Source organism: Bactrocera dorsalis, chromosome 2, assembly GCF_023373825.1.
Source record: "Bactrocera dorsalis isolate Fly_Bdor chromosome 2, ASM2337382v1, whole genome shotgun sequence".
In the NCBI taxonomy this organism is placed as follows: Eukaryota; Metazoa; Arthropoda; class Insecta; order Diptera; family Tephritidae; genus Bactrocera; species Bactrocera dorsalis.
Window position 1 is genome coordinate 32,857,602 of NC_064304.1, and position 23,799 is coordinate 32,881,400.

The window sequence follows — 23,799 nt, forward strand, 5'->3', positions numbered from 1 at the left end:
ATCCATAAAAGAATCTTGAATTCTCTCTAAAACTTTATGATTTTATTGAATGTTTCACCTTTAAATTTGAACAATATAGTATACGTGTATGAATTACAAACAATATTTACATAACGACAATGAAATATATACGCTACTAACGGTATTATTTTGCACAGTTCAATCTACAACCCAAACATTGGCATTCATACGCCTCACTAATTTCCTTATGGCAACATTGAATGGATATGAATTTTATTGCACGGATAGTGGCCAAGCCGAGATCGATGGCAAAGGATAGGGAAATAGGGAAACGGAATTACATAAAACGCAGACGAACAGAGCAAAAGCCTGAATTTTATGGTTTGTAAATACCAATACATACATAGCTATATATGTATGGGTTTATATGAGTATATAGGAGTGTATATATATTAGTATATATACATATAGTTATAAGGAAGCTTAAACACAGGCGAGCGTACAAACAATAGAAGCTTTGCAGAAGAGGTGAAGCGTAAGTTTCTTCTTCTTAGTTTGTGTATACAAACTCATTTATGGGCGCTTGGAGAATTGAAGCGATAAGCCCGGGAGCTGAGTGCTGCGAGGAAAATCAATAGATAGGACAATGTAGGCGTCATTCACGCTTGCTACGCGCCAGATATAAAATTATCGGCAGTTGCCAGCAATATATTTATATGTGTGAGTATAGATGTATGTGTGTCTTGTGTATGTGTGTGCATGAAAGCACGATTTCTTCAACTCGAAAGCAACAGTCTGCTTTTACACAATCTATATACATATAAACAATCACTGTTCTTCACATAAATATGTATTTGTATGTGTGTGTGTGTATGTGTACGAAAGTATTTATGTCGGTGTCTGTGTTTGGGTGCGTCTGCCAAGCATATCGAATGAATGAGCGACATTTTTATGCTAATTGAAAGCAATTCGTATGGAAACAAATTGCCATCGATATGCCAGTTCGCATACTAATACCGTGACGTCGCATGAAAGCACTCTCACACACACACACATACACATAGAACAGCATGTATTTGCATACACATAGAAACATGCGTACACACTTATATAAGCGCCACACAGCAAGTGACAAGTACTCGGCTGTGAGGTGGCTGTGGTCATGTGTACTCGTCAGTTGGCTGCCCTGGTAACGGAAGTGGGTGGAAACGGAAACTCAGCGTTAAGCCATGAAGTGGTTATGTGATAATAATCTTTTTTTCTGCCCTCCTCGGCTAAATTGATACCAAACCGAGCTGGTAGTGACAAGTGTTAGTGCTATAGGTGTGGGTTTGCATTATAACGGTACATTGCCATAAAAGATAATCAAATCGCATACAAATTGCAGAGATTTGTATTGAACTTGATTGTGACATAAAGGACACGCGACGGTCAATGAAAAGCAAATGCATAAACAGACACTTATTAGCGTAAGCTCACACATACAGACAGCTATGTGCATAAGTTTAAACTTTGCTTATATAATGTATAATCATAGAAATTCATATACTTACTAGTATATATGTGCATAACAAGCTCTATGCAAAGTAGTAGAAGTACAGAAGACAGCACGTGTTAGTGCAAACGCTTAAAACACACACATATACATATATATATATATATATATATGTATATATATATTTCAAATCTATCGCACATTTTTGTGTAGGCGCTGTTAGTATGCAAATCTCTTATAAAGGGTGATTTTTTAAGAGCTTGATAACTTTAAAAAAAAAAAAAACGCATAAAATTTGCAAAATCTCATCGGTTCTTTATTTGAAACGTTAGATTGGTTCATGACATTTACTTTTTGAAGATAATTTCATTTAAATGTTGACCGCGGCTGCGTCTTAGGTGGTCCATTCGGAAAGTCCAATTTTGGGCAACTTTTTCGAGCATTTCGGCCGGAATAGCCCGAATTTCTTCGGAAATGTTGTCTTCCAAAGCTGGAATAGTTGCTGGCTTATTTCTGTAGACTTTAGACTTGACGTAGCCCCACAAAAAATAGTCTAAAGGCGTTAAATCGCATGATCTTGGTGGCCAACTTACGGGTCCATTTCTTGAGATGAATTGTTGTCCGAAGTTTTCCCTCAAAATGGCCATAGAATCGCGAGCTGTGTGGCATGTAGCGCCATCTTGTTGAAACCACATGTCAACCAAGTTCAGTTCTTCCATTTTTGGCAACAAAAAGTTTGTTAGCATCGAACGATAGCGATCGCCATTCACCGTAACGTTGCGTCCAACAGCATCTTTGAAAAAATACGGTCCAATGATTCCACCAGCGTACAAACCACACCAAACAGTGCATTTTTCGGGATGCATGGGCAGTTCTTGAACGGCTTCTGGTTGCTCTTCACCCCAAATGCGGCAATTTTGCTTATTTACGTAGCCATTCAACCAGAAATGAGCCTCATCGCTGAACAAAATTTGTCGGACGTAAAGCGCGAAACACATTTCGAACCGAACACTGATTTTGGTAATAAAATTCAATGATTTGCAAGCGTTGCTCGTTAGTAAGTCTATTCATGATGAAATGTCAAAGCATACTGAGCATCTTTCTCTTTGACACCATGTCTGAAATCCCACGTGATCTGTCAAATACTAATGCATGAAAATCCTAACCTCAAAAAAATCACCCGTTATAAAGAGTTGACCGTAATCAAACGCAAGTTGCTAATAAATGCAAATAGGCATGATTCTGCTCTAAAGATTACAAATTTTTAATACTCCTGCCATTAATGGCTTGGAATTCTCGACGTTTGGCGACTTATCGTGGCATTATACAATTTAGCATTTATTTGAAAAGTCTGAATATTATTAAAATGCCAGCGCATTCCTTACTGCTTCCTTTACTTTTCTCTGTGAGCTTCGCGGAACTTTGTTTTTCATTTCCAACCAAATGTAGGTGCCTTAATCTTGCCAGAAGCGTATTTTAATAGTAAGTAGTTTGTTTCATATCTATACTCGTATCTATCTTCATATATAAAAGTTGATCCATCCATTTTGTACAATTATCTATGACTCGTTCCAGCAATTCGAAGTTTTGAATTCAGAAAGCTTGGAAATTGCGCTGACAGCGCTGCATCGCCACAGAAGGAGCGTATTTTGATTTTTTTTTTTAATCGACTCAATCCTATTACCTTCCGGTCAAACCCTGGATATAACGGGTGATTTTTTTGAGGTTAGGATTTTCATGCATTAGTATTTGACAGATCACGTGGGATTTCAGACATGGTGTCAAAGAGAAAGATGCTCAGTATGCTTTGACATTTCATCATGAATAGACTTACTAACGAGCAACGCTTGCAAATCATTGAATTTTATTACCAAAATCAGTGTTCGGTTCGAAATGTTTTTATCGACAAATTTTGTTCAGCGATGAGGCTCATTTCTGGTTGAATGGCTACGTAAATAAGCAAAATTGCCGCATTTGGGGTGAAGAGCAACCAGAAGCCGTTCAAGAACTGCCCATGCATCCCGAAAAATGCACTGTTTGGTGTGGTTTGTACGCTGGTGGAATCATTGGACCGTATTTTTTCAAAGATGCTGTTGGACGCAACGTTACGGTGAATGGCGATCGCTATCGTTCGATGCTAACAAACTTTTTGTTGCCAAAAATGGAAGAACTGAACTTGGTTGACATGTGGTTTCAACAAGATGGCGCTACATGCCACACAGCTCGCGATTCTATGGCCATTTTGAGGGAAAACTTCGGACAACAATTCATCTCAAGAAATGGACCCGTAAGTTGGCCACCAAGATCATGCGATTTAACGCCTTTAGACTATTTTTTGTGGGGCTACGTCAAGTCTAAAGTCTACAGAAATAAGCCAGCAACTATTCCAGCTTTGGAAGACAACATTTCCGAAGAAATTCGGGCTATTCCGGCCGAAATGCTCGAAAAAGTTGCCCAAAATTGGACTTTCCGAATGGACCACCTAAGACGCAGCAGCGGTCAACATTTAAATGAAATTATCTTCAAAAAGTAAATGTCATGAACCAATCTAACGTTTCAAATAAAGAACCGATGAGATTTTGCAAATTTTATGCGTTTTTTTTTAAAAAAAAGTTATCAAGCTCTTAAAAAATCACCCTATATTAGATATTAAGGAAGTCTTTAATTGCCTACTTAACCCGTTCTCATGCTATTCATGGCATTTTCATCGAACATATTGCCGGCTTTTTACCAGTCTTACTAAGGTTGACGCGGTAGCGTAACTATAGGGTGATTTTTTAAGAGCTTGATAACTTTTTTTAAAAAAAAAACGCATAAAATTTGCAAAATCTCATCGGTTCTTTATTTGAAACGTTAGATTGGTTCATGACATTTACTTTTTGAAGATAATTTCATTTAAATGTTGACCGCGGCTGCGTCTTAGGTGGTCCATTCGGAAAGTCCAATTTTGGGCAACTTTTTCGAGCATTTCGGCCGGAATAGCCCGAATTTCTTCGGAAATGTTGTCTTCCAAAGCTGGAATAGTTGCTGGCTTATTTCTGTAGACTTTAGACTTGACGTAGCCCCACAAAAAATAGTCTAAAGGCGTTAAATCGCATGATCTTGGTGGCCAACTTACGGGTCCATTTCTTGAGATGAATTGTTGTCCGAAGTTTTCCCTCAAAATGGCCATAGAATCGCGAGCTGTGTGGCATGTAGCGCCATCTTGTTGAAACCACATGTCAACCAAGTTCAGTTCTTCCATTTTTGGCAACAAAAAGTTTGTTAGCATCGAACGATAGCGATCGCCATTCACCGTAACGTTGCGTCCAACAGCATCTTTGAAAAAATACGGTCCAATGATTCCACCAGCGTACAAACCACACCAAACAGTGCATTTTTCGGGATGCATGGGCAGTTCTTGAACGGCTTCTGGTTGCTCTTCACCCCAAATGCGGCAATTTTGCTTATTTACGTAGCCATTCAACCAGAAATGAGCCTCATCGCTGAACAAAACACGCGCGCGAAACACATTTCGAACCGAACACTGATTTTGGTAATAAAATTCAATGATTTGCAAGCGTTGCTCGTTAGTAAGTCTATTCATGATGAAATGTCAAAGCATACTGAGCATCTTTCTCTTTGACACCATGTCTGAAATCCCACGTGATCTGTCAAATACTAATGCATGAAAATCCTAACCTCAAAAAAATCACCCGTTACATACTCGACAATCGCTCTTTGAACTGTATTGATAATAGTGAGATAAAGTCTAGTTTGGGATATTAAAGAGGAGTGTTTGTCTTTTTCTAGCTACTGAGTTAGCTTAGCTTAGATTAAGTAAATAAGTTGAGTTTTCGTGAGGCCAGAGCTAATTCCAGTTGGACATCTTGAGCAGAACTCTTGAATATGGATCCGAAAGACCATCGATTATCGAAATCGCGCCTAAAGCCTGCTAGGTAATTATAAGACGGCTAATATCAATTCCAGCCAATTCGCTGGGTCCGAAAAATATATTGCAGCCTTATGCTAGCAAGAGCTGAACAGTTGAGGAAAAAGTGTCTAGTTGTTTTCACTTCATTCTGTTCATTGCGACTTTGACAAGTTGCGTTCTGCAAAATCTGAGTGATTGCTAATGAAGCAGTCTTTCATTGCGGCCATCTGCACCTCGTTAAGAGCCGTCAGTTTAGTAGATTTTTTACGTTCCACTTCCAAACACCACAAGTACTGGTTGCTGACCAATGCTTGCTGAGTTTGCGCGAAGTCCATAGAACTAGCAATGGAATGTACTCGTTTTTTCTTTTAAACTGAAACGCATCTACCATTGGTTACACGATCCTTAGAATACGAATAATCAAGATTCTCTCCATCACAGCCTACAAATGATTGAAATAAGTAAACAAATATTTGCTGCTAATTTCGGTTGAGCGCGATGATGTCTTCACTGGGTGATATTTCGGATTGAGAAAAGTGTACTCACCAATTCCATAACTTTCGGATCTTAGTGCCACACTTGTTCTGCTCCTCTAACATTTGAATCGTACTAATGCTTTGAGTCCGACAATTTATTCAATTTTCCCTCTCTATCTCTAACATTCACTCTGTTCCATTCTCTTCCACTCTCTCTCTTTGTACTTTATTGAATTCAGATACTAAATTTTGTTACGGAATTTTTTGAGAATACCAAAAAAGGCCAACAAATTGAAAGCCGAAGCAAGTTTTCGCCCAGATAACAATGACATCTTGATAGCAACTGCAGTCAATAGCGAAGTCTTCACAGCTTCAAGGTCCTTTTTTGCCGCAACTTCCAGCCGTTTTCTTATCTTTGCCACGCGAGTATTTTCAATTAAATTACGCATAAATTTTGAATGACAATGTGTTGTTGGAGGCATACAGAAAAGATGCCAACAACCGAAAGCTTTACAGATTTATACGGCAGACAGGAGCGTAAATGTAAATACGTAGGACGCAGAGTGGTAATGTCAAGTGAGTTACGTTGTAAACCTAAATTCGCAAATGGCTGTGGACACTAAAACAAGATTTGTTGAAGAAATAACACTTCAATTCGGGACAAAACACAAAAAAACTCAAAAATAAACACGAAAAGTGCTTTAAAGATGAGAGCTACGACAAAAGGACGAAGTGAACACGAGCAGATATAACATTTGCGGCGGGAGTTGAAGTGAAACAAATTAAAGTGAGGCTAAAGTATTAGACAGACAGCCACTAACGGTATTGCAAGCACGTTAACTAAACTAAATTCACTAAAATGAAAAAAATAAGGAATGCAAAAAGCAACAAAAAGAATATCAAAATATCACAATAAATTTCTTGCAACTTGAACTTGAACAGAACTGCTTTGATGTGGGTTGAAAGAAAAGGAAATGCGATTAGGATAAAAGGATTTGCTTTGATCATCTTAAAACAATATATGAAATTAAAAGATAGCCTTGCAGAGAAGCAAATAATGTACGAATAATGCATTATTCAATAATTGAATGAATAAATAAGTGGATTTGTGTGCTGGCAAGGCAAAAGGCCTGCAAGGATTGTTGCTTTTCGTTTCATTTTACGGACACTTGTAGGTCGAATCGACAAATTTTAGGTGATATATGACTGTGAGAAAAAATTACTGTCAGTGGCGCCTGTGACAAATGAAAAATCATATCAAAATAACCATTAGTGTTTAGTATACGCTTGTATTTCTAAAGTACATAGAGCGCTTTAGGCGTTTTTTACGATGAGTGAAATTATTCAACACAGAAGTTGCATTAAATTGTATATGTGGAATTTCTGGTGCCGAAACATTCAGAATATTGGAAAAAGCCTTCAGCGATAATTGTTTGCACCGAGCAAGTGTTTTGGATTGTTACAAATTATTCAAAGAGGACGCGTTGACGACGAACCACGCCCAAGACGGCTACCAACTTCAAGTGATGATCAACAGGTCACTAAAATAAAGGAATTGGTGGTCAGAGATCTTACTGGCATCGCTGGGATATCGGAACGATTAGTGAAAACCACTTTCAAAAATCATTTGGACCTAAGAATAGTAAAAGCACGTCGCGTTAACGTCTGTGAACCAATACTTTCCAACTGCCAAAATGTCAAGAGGCCTATTATTACTGGTGTCGGGTCATTTGTTTATACTTACGACCCTTAAGCCGAAGCAGAAAAAATCACGTCAAAGCAAAAACTAAGATTATGCTGACAGTGTTCTGCAATTATGGCGGTGTAGTGCACTTCGAATTCCTTTCGACCGGCCAAACTGTCAGCAAGGAATACTTTTTTAGTGTTATGCGTTGTTTGAGCGAGGCTATTCGTGAAAGGATACCGGAATTTTGAATAAACAACTCTTGGTTTTTGCACTGTCGCATAGTGCATTGATTCTTCGTAAGTCTTTCGCCAAATTTTCATCCAACATCGTGCTCTGAATGCCAAGATCTATCATAATCACGATGAAGAACTCTCGCGCTCCATCAAGAATCGAATGTCTACCTCCAAAAAACATAATAGAGATAAGTAGTTTCATTGGGGGTGCCAAGTGGTTTGAACACAATGCTGAGACCAGATAGCAAAATCTTAAAGTCTTACGATCTACGCTAATTGAACTCGAAGGTTCTTCTCTCCTAACTAACTTCCTATCTGGGCTCTGTAGGCCAGAATAGGCAGTGCATAGAGTCGACAGATATGTAATCGACAGAATGAGGAGCGGAAGGAGATTGGCTTTTGTTCGTTCAGGAACGGGCTTCGATTTAGATTCAGAAAAAACTGTAATTCCGTTAAAAATACTTCGAATTATTTGGAGAATGGTTTCTACAGTTTTGGCGGTTGTATTATTGCGAATAAAGAACACTAATTATTTGAACTCGTTCTTTACTTCAAACTTCTAGAGAGCCGAGACAAGTACCATAGGCACGATATTTCAATCTCAGTCTTACAAAAACCGGAGAATAGTGAGAAGATGATCCGACATTATCTGCCTCTATAAAGCATTGGCAAAGAGCCTCCGCAAACTTATTTAGTTGCACCACGTGTTAAGCTATGAATAAAGTCCTGTCGGATCACTTATATTGCGGTGAGATTGTCTTTGCCGGGGAACAATCAGTTCCGAAAGCTGAGTTTACTGGATGCCCATCGGTCTATCGTTAGAACGCAAGACATCGAAATGAGGTTTCCAGCGATTCCGCTGTGACCAGGCTCCCAAACATGTTTACATGTCATGCACCCTTTAAAAAGTTTTGAGAGCACAGTCAGCGTGCTCAAAGCCCGTTCGGTTATCAAAGTGAATGCTCTCCGCTCTGAAGAAAGTTTCACTTCTTAACAATACATATACAGCTAATTTGCTGGAAGCCTGAATCTAGAGGGGCTGAAGAGCTCCCGACTTCGTCTAATACCGTCCCTTTTAACTTCGATTCATTCCTGGAAAAGCTCAGGGCACCTTTTTTCCAAATGTTTTGTATACAAAACCCTAGCAGATGTGGGAGCTGGGAAGAAACCACCAAAAGAAATTTCCGCGATGCACTGATCTAGATAGTCAGGAATACAATGGAAGTACTGTTAAATTTCAGTTCAGATTTGGAATATCTCCTGCGCCAGCTTCCCTGAGTTTAATTACAGCCTTCGCCACAAAATACCTTTCATCTATGTCTACATATCAATACTTGCACAGCTGTTGATGAGGGTCGCTCTTTGAACATGCTCCATATAGTAAAATTTCCTTCCAAATTAATGAATTTGGAATTTAGCTCGCTTTGAATTTGAAATAATGAAATGAGACACAATACCGTTAACGTTTAAAATTTATCACATTCTTACGCCACGAGAAAGGATTTAGAATTCTTTTCGCGCTTTGGCACATTTTATCGCCTAAGTGCTGCCGAGTGCTTGAAAACTCGGAATGGAACTGCGCTAAGCCAAATACCTGTAATGGTCGCTATGCGTCATTTTATTACCGCAATGAGATAACGGAAATACTTGAATCGCAGCTTAGAGAAATGCGCAAAACTACATCGCACCGTAGAAAGGATATGAAAATAAGATGAAAGAAAGAAAAGAAATCCAAGGAATTGGAATTAAGAAAAAGCAAAGAAATAAAAAGAAAATAAGGAAAAGCAAATGAGTGAAAATAAGAAATGGAATTAAAATAAAGTAGTGTGATGTTAAGCGAACGAATGACGAGCACACCAAGACGCACACACGAATGCTGGTTACCCTCTCCGGACTTTAGCATTCAAGCGCCAGCAGCTCCGCAGGTGCACAATCTAATTGCACTCTTCCTGCTTTCTTATCTTCTACGCCCTGCTTGCCCTCGCCTTCGCCATTCATTGCTGCGCCATTATGGTCATTCGTGTCAAATTCAACGTACAAATGATAAAAATGCAACGGTAATAAAATAAAATATAGACGAGTGAGTACGAAAGGCAAGTAGGAGCAGGAGCGGGGTCTTGCGGTGAGCTGTCAAAAAAAAAAACAACAAACAAAAATAAACGAAGTGCAGCGAAAGAAACGGCAGTAAAAGCAAAACCAACTAATATTAGTTGAAATAAAAATGCGAAAAAACCCACTTTCATTTTACCGTTATAAAATGATGATCTCTGAAAATGTCTTTTCACGCTTGTTGGACATAAAGGAGCTCCTATGAAAATTTATTTACTTTTTATTTCAGTTTCTTCCACCGCACTGATAAGTAAGCAAAATATAAGGAGAAGCAGCGAAGAGAGACAACAACAACAACAGCAACAATGCAACAGAAATGGTCAAAATGGCGCAAATTCATGAAAGCTGCAAGTGCAACTTGTAAGAATTGTCCAAGCGTGCCATGAGCGCCGAGCAGCAATGGAAGTGCAACGCCAACGCGCCACAACCGAGTACAACGACAACAGAGTACAGCAACAACAAGAATGGCCGCAGCAATAGTTGAAATACAGCAAAACAGCAGGAATTACACTGTCAGTGGCAGCGACTTGCGTGAAGTCTATCTTCCGGCGCTGCAGGTACAAGGACTCGCACTGGCAACAACAACAAGTAACTGCTGTTTGTGCGCTATGCACGGTTGACTTTGTCATTGTCTTTCCGGCACTTTGTTGTTGTAAACGTGGTTGTTCTTGTTATAAATGTTGTTGTGACTGTTGTTGTTGTTGTTATTGTTATAACTGTTGCTGTTGCTATTTTTGTCACCGTTATTCTTGATATTTTTGTTGTTTTTGTTGTCATTGTTGTGCTTGTTCTTATTACTATTGTGGTTGTTGTTGTTGTTACATCATAGTTGCTGACGTTAGCGCTTCAGCTTTTATTGTTGCAACAACATACACACGCACACACCAGCGCCATTCTATAACTTGTTTATTTCGCTGTTAAAATTCAAAAGTTAAGTGCCACACTATACACACATACATACACTGGCTGCATATATGTGTGCGCGTGCGTTTATAAAAATTGTCTTTCTGCTGGTCACACCCAAAGCGGATGCGCCCCGCTGCACTTATTTGCTGCTTCGCCGCATGTGAAACTGCACAAAAGGTCGGTCAGCAATTGCACTGTGTCCGTCTGCCCGTTCATGGTAAACTTTCCACAGGGAAAACTTTTATCAAGCGCATTGTTATTGCCTTGCCGCTGGGCAGTTTGGCCTGCAACAACGACCTGTGTTGCTATGTTTTTTATTGTTGCTGTGGTGGTGAAGGCGTGGAAATTGCTGTTATAAGTTGTGTTGCTGCAACTGACAATCTTGGCTAATAAGCTATGCCAGAGTTGGCCATTTACTAGAGAAATCAAAGTGCCAGAATGCGGAGAAGAAGCAGCAGAAGAAAGAAAACTAGAAGAAGTAGAAGTGAAAGAATCATTATAAACCGTAATCATAAAGTCGCGTTGCGCAAAAGTTTACTGCGGATGTAGAATTTGCCATCAAATGCAGTTGGAAGCGATAAAAATGTGAAATAATGGGCAATCGTGCTCTTTAGCGGGACTTTGGTTCGAGTGATTGCGGCAAATCGGAAATCGATAAGCGCGTTATCAATGAGCTTATTGTGCGTTTAGCACTGTTATGGGTGTTTATAGTGAGCGGGTGGCTAGATTGTTGGTAATTATAATAAAATATAGTACAATGTTGAGGCTTTCATAAGAAGAATATTTAGAAATTTTCTGACTGAAGATAGAGGGAAAAATTCCCATTAAAATGAAAGCTGTGGAGTTCACAACCCAATAATTAACATTAAAGGATTTAGAAATTCGGAAATCAGGTTGATACCGAGGAAATTTTATGAGAGGAAGGTACGAGATATGACAATTAAGTAATGAGACTGATTCCATAAAAACCGTATATTTGAAAATTATTCTACAACTCTGCCATCCCCTTCATACTAGTCCGCTTAGGCAGCTATGCAGCGATTCCAACGCGTTTTCCATGCTTCGTAACATTTCTAGAACTCTTCGACTGGGATGTCCGCGAGTACCCTCGTTACGGTCGCCTGAATGTCCGTAATCGACTCAAAATGGGTTCCTTTGATCACCGATATTTTTTAGGAAACAAAAAAAGTCACAGGGTGACATGTCGGGCGCATAAGGCGGCTTTTGTAAAACGGCGATCCCTTTAGAGGCCAAATACTGGGACACGCTGAGGGCGGTGTGGCACGGCGCGTTGTCATGATGAAGGATCCAGTTACCAGCGATGTCTGGGTGCACCCTGTTGACTCGTTTTCGTAATCTTTCGACTACTTGGCCATAGTAGACTTGATTTACAGTTTTCCTCGGTGGAATGAATTCTTTTTGGACGATTGGAGACAACCATTGTGAGCCTGGGCACGACTAAGAGCACTATCACCATACACTCTTACAATTTTTGTGTACGTTTCCGAAGCTATTTCGCCCAATCTGGCGCAAAATTCTATCGCGACGCGTTGCTCTTGATTTCGTTTTTCCACTTTCCTGACGAGCACTGCAAACACACGTCTACTCAACTTGACGCAGCAGGCGAACTAAACAAGCTAGAGCGATGGTACATATATAAATGGAGAGGGGAGGGATGCCCGAAAAAGAGAAAGGGAATTTCAAGGTTACAGATTGACCACAAAGGCGACAATAAACTCAGTCTCATTACTTAATTGTCAAACCTCGTAAGAAACCTCTTTTTGTAAAGTAGTAATTACGGGTTTAGAAGACCGATGAGAGTGACGAACTCATAATACCGAACTTGATATTTTGAAGAAAGGCTCTTACAGAGCAGGGGACCGAAAATCATTTGAATTTCATTACACAATTTTCTAAAGCTTCGCGCCAAGTTCGACAAATTTGCTTAAGTTGATTAAAGGATAAAAAAGGAAGCCGAATTGGTTTTTTCCCCTGTTAAAAAAAGCCTCTGAGTTTCAATGCTTTTGCATGAAACAAAGGCCACCCATTTATCGATTAAACGCCGGAAACGCTCCGTAGTTCACTATTGAGTCCGCTACCAACAAAGTATAAAAATATATTAATATTAGTCTAATATATGTATAAATATATTTTTGTATAATAGTATTTTATTTTCCAATTTTCTAATATCTGCTGTCTATCCTCCTTGACACTTCTTGCACACACTTTTTCGCTATTTTCGCGTCTTTCAATGCAACCGTCAACACAATCTTCACAGAATGGAAACCAAAATAAAAGTCGATTGTCAAAATAGCTGTGGCGCAGTGCCCATTAATGCAATACTCGCAGCTGAAATTTGCACCTGAAGTTGGGAAAAAAAGATAGCAGCAGCCAAATAACCAAACAACCAGCGAGCAACTAAGTGCAAGGCAAAGCAATTTGGTTAAAATGTGCACAAGAGGCACTCTTATCGGTGGTGAAGCGGCGAACCCCAGCAGGAAGTTGGCGACTAACGAACTGCTCGTGAATATTTAGTGTGCTAAAATAAGCAGCTATATGAAGTCAGTGGTATTTGGTCGCTTTAAAGTTCCTTCATACTTTCAATGCATTCATGTTCGGTTTAAAGCAGTTGAAATAGCTAATATTACTACTTTCTGTGAGATATTTGATTTTAAAAAGTTGGGTATTTGTTACAGCATTAGCTTAAAGTAGAAAATTGTAAAAAACTTCCTATGTATCCTCTGTTGTCTTCTTATATGGAATATAGATATTGTGAAAGCTATTGGACTTTTGTTACGTCTCCATCTAGTCGTCGATCAATAGCATCTGCGATAAATCAGAGAGTACCATCTACTTATAGAAGATTATTTCCAAGTTAATTGAAATATCTGTGTTCGCTGCCTTTTTGGGATATGAAAACCCTTTCTTTTTATAATAAAACCTGTAAGATTGGAAAGTAGTTGGTTAACATCCACCATTTAACCATGCCCTAGGGTGCCGACTGATAATAGATACCACAGTATCACGACGAAGGCAGGGAGGGGCTGATAACTGTTCGCCCCGGTTGTAGTTGTATAGGAGTTAGATATAATCCGCATAGAGTTGGAGAGTCTTATTATGGTTGCAAGTACAGAAAGGGCTGCATCTAGGTATCGTATAACCTATAATGAGGATCAACCAAGCTGAGAGTCCCCAAATAGGAGGAAAGTTGTAGAAGTTGTTTTTAAACTAGAATACAACAACAAATGCGGTAGTCAGAATCAAACATTGTAGCCAAAGTATTGTTATTAAGTAAGAAGGTGAGGGTGATGCCGGAAATGCCGGAATGGCCTATTTCAAAAGTCGATGACCCAGCGAAGGCAAGAGAATTGTCCTGTTGAGAAGGGTGCAGCTGCAACCACTAACCATTGAGGAGCTTACAAAAGAGCTATAATAATCCATTGATTGCGTTAAAGGCGTTCACCTGATTTTAAGCTTGAACCGTTAAAAGGCAAAGGTCTGTGGTAGAGGCAAAATCGCTTGCTATGTGACGTGGCACCGAGATTCGAGATTCAAGAGCCTTTCGATGAGAAATTAGTAAATGGGACCGCCGGAAATATTTTTAAATTTTTCGTAATGAATTATGAGTTCCAAATACCCGTATATAGTAATATCCGACAACAACAACTAGTGGATGCACATTTCAATTTCTTCGTGGATATATAATTTTTGTATAACCGAGTCCCTTTTTATGCTGCAACGGAAACATTTTTGCGCAAAATTAAGAAATTCTTCTTGAGACCATTTGATCCCTTGATCTTTCAATATTCCTACTGCGTTCTTACACGTTAATATGAAATGTGTATGTTTATGCATGTGTATATTGATGTTTTCCATCAAATCCAAAAAGTGTTGTTGCAACTGTTGATGTGCAGCAAAATGGTGCATGGAGATTTGCTTTGCAAATAATGATATGCAAATGATATGTGCATAAGAATGCGTCGGTGTGAAAATCCAACAGCCAAAAAGGAAGTGAATGCACAGAAAAATATATATACACACACACACACATACAGAAGCGCGCACTTCCAAGTGCCACACTTGGCAGCTCAGCACAAATTCACACCAAAACGGATGAGCTTGATGGCACAAGAGCCACACAAAACGAACAAAAAAGCAGCAAATAATGGCATATGTAGAAATAGCGGTACTTGTAGTGGTAAAAATGCATATGGATGCACACACACAAGCACCTGAGCGAACTGCAACGCTTCAAGTAGCGGCGGCGATGAATAAAATAGATGGAGAGTAGAAACGCAGAGCAGAAGTTGGCGGAGCAGAAGGTGGCCGAAGAGCAAAAGTGTAAGTGCAAGTACACTTGGAATATTTCGGTATTTTGGCAAATCCATTGAGGGTTACAGATGAATAGATTGTCTATCGACAGGCAGCAGTGACAGGCGACATAAGCCAAATACATGTCAATGGCAGTGGTGGCACAACGCAATCTGTACAAGCTGCCAAGCGCTCGATATTGAAATGAGCAAAAGAAGCGGGCCAACGCAGAGCACAACGAAAGCGTTAGCGAGTCTTAGCAAACGCCGGCGCGGCGGGGCAGGGAGTGGTGTGGCGTCGAGGTGGCGATTGGCAGGAAATTGCTGATAGCAAGAGCTGATTTTCCAAAGTTCCATGGCAAGGTGCGCATATGTACAGTTATACAAGTGTGCATGTGTGTGTACTTTGAAGCACACACCTTCCGTGCACGGAAAGCAGTTTGTGCATTTATTTGCATATGAACATATTTGAGAATGAAATCTATTGCTGCAAGCGACCGGATATTTGCACGTAAAGGAAAATCTATTTGCATTTTCGGTGTGAAAACTAAAAACTATTTGTACACAGAGTTGCACAGAAATGCATCGAGACTTGTGCAAAACAAACGAGCGTAGAAAATTTCTTAGTCTAGCATGCTTCTGTGTTTATTAGGGAGGACCTTAGTTTAGATGAGAAAATTATAAAATAGAATTCTGCAACTTTCATTGTTACTTAGATGCTGTTATAGTAGTGTAGAGAGGCTATATGTATGTCTCACTTAAGTCGTAGGATTAATTAATTCTAGTTAGCAGTGAAGATTGTTCAGGACGTCTTCTGAATTTTGACCCTTAAAAAGATCTTTATTCTGACTTTGATCGGTCAGTTTGTATGCAAGCTATAAGCAATAGCGATTTGATCTGAACAATTTCTTCGTAGTTTAGTAGTTTTGGGGAATGATCCTTCCGAAATTTCGAGAAGATACCTCGTGAAAGGGAAAAGTTTTCCATACAAGGACTTGATTTCGATCGTTCAGTTTGTATGGCAGCTATAGGCTATAAAGGAATGATCCTTTGGTTGATGCAGCTCACGACTTCCGATCTTAGATCAAGTATCCTCTAGATAGTCAAAAAGCATCCGTTTGAAAGCGAGCTAAAGTTAGAAGGCGAATCATACCTCCACAGGGTTGCGCCTTGGGTTTGAGGCCCTCCATTTAAAAAACGCCTTCAATGAAAGAAAGAAAGTAAGATGAGAGATCCCCCTTTTGATTCTCTTATCCGAGGCTGTTGTACCCACCTGAGCGTTCACTCAATCGAAAACGCCATCCACTTACGTTCGGAACGAAATTTGAAAATTTGAGAGCGGATAGTTACCGCTCAGTAGACATTTGTTTTTTGGTAACTTTGGCCCATGAAGGTATATTTTATTATATTATTTTCAAAATATCAAAACTTATCTTCCTCAAACAGCTATACCTCCGAACCGATTGCCCGACTCGAGCATTTTGTAGGTTTGGTCTAACTACAAAACATACAGATCTTATTAAAGTAGCGCCCTCTCATGGATGTGATATCATTTAAACCCTGGTTTATTTAATTTCTTAAGTAGAATTATGCATGAAAATACAGTCCTGTTACCTATAAACTTTCAAAGACCACCCTAATGAGCATACATGTATTTTCCGCACCCACCACTCTAGATGTCTTCGCCCAAACCCTGGCTGCCGCATAGCCAAGATGAATGTGGCGCAAAGCAAATAAATGGTTTTACGATTGTGCAACTTTCGTCAGTTCGGCCAACTGCAGCTGCGCCCGAAAGTAGATTTTGATAAATGTACTAATACACTCCGTACGAATACTAGTGTTACGACGTTGGCAGCTGCAGGATAGCTTCCCTGCTTCAGTGCATAGCTAACTGTATACGCTGACTTACTGTCGCTTGGTCGGCGGCGGTCTGGCTGTATGGCCTTGAGAATACGTCAGGCAAAAGTACATACGAAATTGTGAATTGAGAAATTGTAGAGCATGCAAAACGAGGAACAGATTTGATGAGCGCTGTGTAGATTTTGATGGAAGAGCGCACCTACCCTCGCCACAAAGATAATAGAATTGTACTTTCAAATATAAACAAACTCCATTGGAGTGTTTTGTATATGAGTGAGTGCATATATACATATGTGTGTAGTAGTAGCAGTTGAGCTAAGGCAGCAGGAAATGCATATGTTACGCTCTCTCTTGTGCGTATTTTTAAGGAAAACAAAGGCATGTGTGCTTGAAACTGAGCTTTTCTGCTTTTTTTAATTTTTATTTTTTGTTTTTGTATTTTGAAAAGGTACACACTCTTGCTGAGGTCTATCGTAGTTATCATTAGTTAAAACAATAGATCAAGTCTGGCAACTGAGAACTGCAAATTTGCATATTATTTTTTGAATTTTCGAGAAAATCAGATTTTGGTCTGCAAGTTCTTTTTTCTAACATTTAAGCTCCACTTACAACTTTTTTTTAGTTTTTCGCCGGTTACAGTTACTAGTTTCGTGATTTTGCAACAATTCTTATAAAATGTGATATTTTTGTACCGTTATGAATGAACTAAAACACATCACTATATAGAAATAAAACATTGTGTAGCAACAGTGGAACAATGGTGGTTGGTGTAACATATGAAACTACGAACTCTTGGCCAAAATAAAACCAGAAATGCAACTCTACAGCTAGCTGGAAGTTCTCCAACACGTTTATACCTAACGGACATGCCATAAATATACACGACTACGATATTATTGAATGAATAATTGAAGCGCAAGCAAGGGAAATGTTGTACTGCAACGGAGGCGATGTACCGGAAACAACATGAATATTTCAAATTTTCAACGGATTACAAGACGTAAAGTGAATACCCACAGTTATGCGCGGTGAGACGCGGCGTGACGCGAAGCAGAAGTTGCAGAGAAAACTATGTAAAGTGAGGAAGGCAAGCAGATCGTTAAGTTGCAAGTAAGAACTGCGTATAAAGTCGCGAAAAAGAAAATCAAAACTGGTTCTATATGGTGGAAACTGTTCAGAAATGAATTATTTTGGAGGAAATTTGACTAAAAATACAAAAAAGAAACAACACAAGATGAAAAAAAGAAAAATATGCTGATTTTTCAGAAAACAAAAATTTAGGGAGTTAATTTGGAACGTTCAATTTGTATGGCAGCTATATGTTATAATGCTCAGATGTTAAGAAAACTTTACAGAATTATACCATTATATCGGTAAATAATACACACAAAATTCCGTGCCTATAACTCGTCAAATAAAAAATATTTCCATACAAGGATTTGTTTCCGAATGTACAGTTTGTATGGCAGTTATAAGCTAGAGTAGTCCAATCTTAGCAATTTCTTCGCATATTGCACCGTTGCTCTGGACAATAATCCAAGCCAAGTTTCGTAAAGATATCTTTTTAACTAAAAAAGTTTTCCTTATAAGCACTTGACACCTATCGTTCGGTTTGTATGGTAGCTATATGCTATAGTGTATCGATATTAGCAATTTCTTCGGAACTTACAGCTTAGTTTTGGGTAATAAGACTTGCTAAATTTCGTGAAGATATCTTATCAAATAAAAAAGTTTTCGATACAAAAACTTGATTTTGATCTTCCAGTTTGTATGGCAGCTGCATGATATAGTAGCCCGATTCAGACAATTTCTTCAGACATTGTAGCAATATTTCAGCTGATAATCCATGAGAAATTTTGTGAAGATATCTCTCTAAATAAAAAATCTCTTGATACAAGCACTTGATTCAGATGGTTCAGTTCGTATGGTAGCTATATGCTATAGTCGTCCGATATTGTCGATTTCGACAAACCAGCAGTTTATTGGAAAGAAAATTACTTGTGCGAAATTTTAGATCGATATCTCAATAATTGAGCGACTAGTTTGCGCATATACAGACAGAGAGTAATACTTAAATCGACTCAGTTCGTCATGTACGAAATTTTATACAAAAATATTGCAACACCCCCATTGGATTTCTCAATATCCACTAATATGAGTTGCATGTTTTTGTATCTTCAGTCAAACCGCTTGTGCTGTGGTGTAAATTACAAAAACAGTGCATTGCCACCTGCCACACCAGCATGTGTGCCATTTTCCAATTTATTTGCAAGTTTTGTTTATTGAGCGGATATGAGAAAATGCTCGAAGCGAAAGTGATGGATGCAACCAGATGTGGCATGGTTAATGGCGTGCTGCATGCACTTTGGTCTCGCTGTAAGTGTGTAAGCGCGAGTGTGGGTGTGAATTAATACCGGCGGCGGCACGTAGCGTCAGCAGGTAAGTGAAAGTGCGAAAGTGCTGAAAATACTGACGAAAGCAGCAGTAGGTGCGACGAAAAAAAAGCATAAACAACTGCAGGAAATTATGTTTTTAGTTACTGCACATTACTGTTGTTGTTGTGAATTGATATAGTGTAGAGTTGCATTTAATATATAGAGAGGTTTGAGGCAATAAACTTGAGGGAATTCCGAGAAAATAGAGGAAACTTAAACTTATTTACATGTTTAAATTTGGTTCGAGCTTTAATAAATTTACTGTATATATGTATATTTTCTGAATTCTTTATATTATTTATAAATAGCATAAAATCTTTTGTTTTTAAATCTACTTTTGTTCTTATTTTTCATTCAGCAATTTTAAAGCATTAAAACTGCAAAAAAGATTTCCATAAATCTGTCCCAAATCAAATCAATATGATTCAAATTGTGATAATCTAATAAGCGCATACGACATGGACTTCTAAATGTTGCACCACAAGGAAACTATTTTGCAGTCAACTGAGAAACAAAGCAGCGCTGCCGGCAGTTCGGTTCTACGACAACAGATCCGGCAGACCATTGTTTACGTTAAATTTACAGAGGTTTTCTCAAGCGAACTCACCTGTTGGCAATATTTTGTTGCAGTTCATTTAAGAAACAAGCGATTCTTTTAAAACAAACAAATTTCTCTCACTTTTGTACCAAAAAAGCCGCTGCAAACTTTTCTCTGCCTGCGCGGAGCACTCACTTTGGCTATGGAGCATCTTGGAGTAGATCCCGTTCAGATTTAAGCATCTATTTTAAATGAATGTACGCACTGTAGGCAGTAACTAGTGCTTAATACCTAAATTTTGTAAATATTTATGGCAAATAGAGAAAACAATCACACATTTTTCACAAAACGTCAAAAACTTCTGGACAAAAATTGAAATGACATCGGAAACTGCAAAAAAGCAAATTGAGTTCTCTTTGCCTCGATAGATGGCACTATTGTATAGGGTGATTTTTTAAGAGCTTGATAACTTTTTTAAAAAAAAAAACGCATACAATTTGCAAAATCTCATCGGTTCTTTATTTGAAACGTTAGATTGGTTCATGACATTTACTTTTTGAAGATAATTTCATTTAAATGTTGACCGCGGCTGCGTCTTAGGTGGTCCATTCGGAAAGTCCAATTTTGGGCAACTTTTTCGAGCATTTCGGCCGGAATAGCCCGAATTTCTTCGGAAATGTTGTCTTCCAAAGCTGGAATAGTTGCTGGCTTATTTCTGTAGACTTTAGACTTGACGTAGCCCCACAAAAATAGTCTAAAGGCGTTAAATCGCATGATCTTGGTGGCCAACTTACGGGTCCATTTCTTGAGATGAATTGTTGTCCGAAGTTTTCCCTCAAAATGGCCATAGAATCGCGAGCTGTGTGGCATGTAGCGCCATCTTGTTGAAACCACATGTCAACCAAGTTCAGTTCTTCCATTTTTGGCAACAAAAAGTTTGTTAGCATCGAACGATAGCGATCGCCATTCACCGTAACGTTGCGTCCAACAGCATCTTTGAAAAAATACGGTCCAATGATTCCACCAGCGTACAAACCACACCAAACAGTGCATTTTTCGGGATGCATGGGCAGTTCTTGAACGGCTTCTGGTTGCTCTTCACCCCAAATGCGGCAATTTTGCTTATTTACGTAGCCATTCAACCAGAAATGAGCCTCATCGCTGAACAAAATTTGTCGATAAAAAAGCGGATTTTCACATTTCGAACCGAACACTGATTTTGGTAATAAAATTCAATGATTTGCAAGCGTTGCTCGTTAGTAAGTCTATTCATGATGAAATGTCAAAGCATACTGAGCATCTTTCTCTTTGACACCATGTCTGAAATCCCACGTGATCTGTCAAATACTAATGCATGAAAATCCTAACCTCAAAAAAATCACCCGTTACTTTCCTGGAAAGTAGAAGCTAAGGGATGCCAGATTGGTGGGAAACGGGTTACAGAATAAGAGTATAATTTGCCTATTTTAATCGCATACATATGCATACAATTTTCAGCTTCCGTTCTCAGATATAACCAATATATAACCGAAACTAAACCTAAAATGGAAATTGACGTATCATCAAAATAATTGAAATTGAGTTTTTATTGCATAAAATTATAATTATAATTAAAACACAAAATTTTCAGCTGCCGCTCTCCTACATATTTAACCAATATATAACCGAAACTCAAATTATGTTTCAATATGAATGGTTTCTATTATATCGTTTTTCTTTCGTCTGTAAACTTATGAATAGTGATGCTACGTTATTTTGCATTTTAGGTGACGATGTAAAAAAATGTGAAGTTGCATAATGATATTATGATAGATATCCAATGATTTATTTTAGTATTTATATCGTGCCATTATTTGACCAGAAGTCGTATCATAAGCTCTGTTTTCCTAAATTAAAATTATTTATTGAATTAATAATTAAACTATTTATCTATATAGTCTTAAAGGTAGGTTTTTTACAATATTACTAAAGTATCCCTGAACTACTTTTTGTTCTAACAAGTACAATCCTCCACATTCGGCAACTCTGTTTATGTCTTTATATGTTTATATATAATATATAAAAGGTAAATATTGTAAAATAGTTTTGCAAAAAATATGGAAGTACTTAAAATTTTGTAATTTTTCCGACCAGAAGACATGTCATAACCTCTAAATTAGACTCTATACCATGTTCAGACCGAAAACTTGATGGGGTTAGATTACATTTAAGTCCTTCACTAATCAGTCCGTTCTCACTGCCGTTGGACAGATGATAAAACAGCTGTTTTTGCCACTCAAGAATTAACATCGCTCAATATTTATTAAAAGAAAACATTGCCATAGAGTATTTTGTAATAAAAGCCATCTTCTTTCAAATATTGTATATTCTATATAATGGAAATAATGGACGCGTATTTTATTTGAGAAGTCGATTTTAAGGAGAACTTACATTACATGCTTAAAAAAGAATTTTGTTTATTTACACTTTTTTCTGTTTGTAGTGGCTAAATCAGCTGTGATAATGTAATAGATTTCCAATGCTGACAGGTAGCTGGCGCAAAATCAGAGTCGCACCGAGAGATTTAGGGTTCGATGGCAGTTCAAGCCATTTTTGTATGGTTTTGTATGGTCTTGATAAATTTATAAGTTCAGTAGGATAAACCACTCAACAGCCGTGTTATTAAGTGTCGGTCTGAACATGGTATTAGATATTTATGTTTTGGTACAAAATTATATCAATTAAAATGTCTCATAAAATTATAAAAATTACTGCTTCTAGCAATCTACTACTCGTACTATCTATTATCTTAAACGCATATTTTTCTGCCTGTATATATCGATACAATTTTTAAAATTGATTAAATATTAATATTATAAAATAATATTGCCAGAAAATCTAGAGAAAGCTTTAATTTTTTCACTCATTCGCCACATTCAATTTTTAAGCTCTAATTCCATACCGAACTTGGCAATATTTTGAAATTTCGCTCACAAAGCCAAGATTTTTTTTTTTTGTTAAAAATTCAAGGCATGAGAAAATATATCATGTGTAAATTTTTCATTAGCTGGCAACTCTGCTTTTGCTATTTTATAATGTGTCCCAATCACCTTAGAACTAAACACCTGAAAACTCTAATTATATAGAAATCTACTACTTTTCTTCTTACTACTAATTGTTTTTCTTTTGTAATTTACATCATACTGGCAACTCTCTTTGCTCGCTATATATTTCATTATTAGTTTTAACTATCTGCAAAGTTATATATTGTCAAACAACTTAAAAAAATTAAAAAAATTATACATTTTGTATTGTAACTCCTTAAGACTCTAATACAATATAAATCTATTACAATTGCTTTCCATATGTAGTTTGGGGTTTACTGACAAGCTGCTAGATACTTATTTAAATTTTTTAAATAACTTAATTAGTTTACGACTACCCTTTATGGTGAAAAATTAATATTTATTTAAAGATTTATTCACAAGTAGTCGGAAAATAGCCTCGAAATGAAAACTTGTTTGCAAATATCATGCAATTAATTTTAATTATATTAATCTATTACGAATTTATCTCACATATGTTATTTTTCTCATACTGGCAGCTCCTTTCGCTCAGCTGTTTATTTCAGTATCCGCCGCCATTTCAAACGCCGTGCAAACGTTTCCGATTCGTATCAGCGAAATTATTGTAAAATCAGTGAATGTGTTGAAAATAAAATGTTGAGTTAGTTCAAAAGTGGTGTTGAGTGCTTTAAGTTTAGAATAAGTCGTTTATTGCCACAATTAATGTGTTAAATCAAATAATAAGCGTAAGTGGCTCAATGAAACGAGCTAGTGCTTCGTAGTCGTGAAGAAATGTGTTTGTGTAAGTGTTCAAGTTTGCATGCAAAAGTGT

The 23,799-nt window shown here is 37.9% G+C and overlaps 1 protein-coding gene across 1 annotated transcript in view; it reads right to left on the minus strand.

Moving 5' to 3' along the window:
• LOC105231935 (neural cell adhesion molecule 1) overlaps positions 1-23,799 on the minus strand; it is a 246,667-nt gene that overhangs the window by 54,712 nt on the left and 168,156 nt on the right. The window lies entirely within an intron of this gene.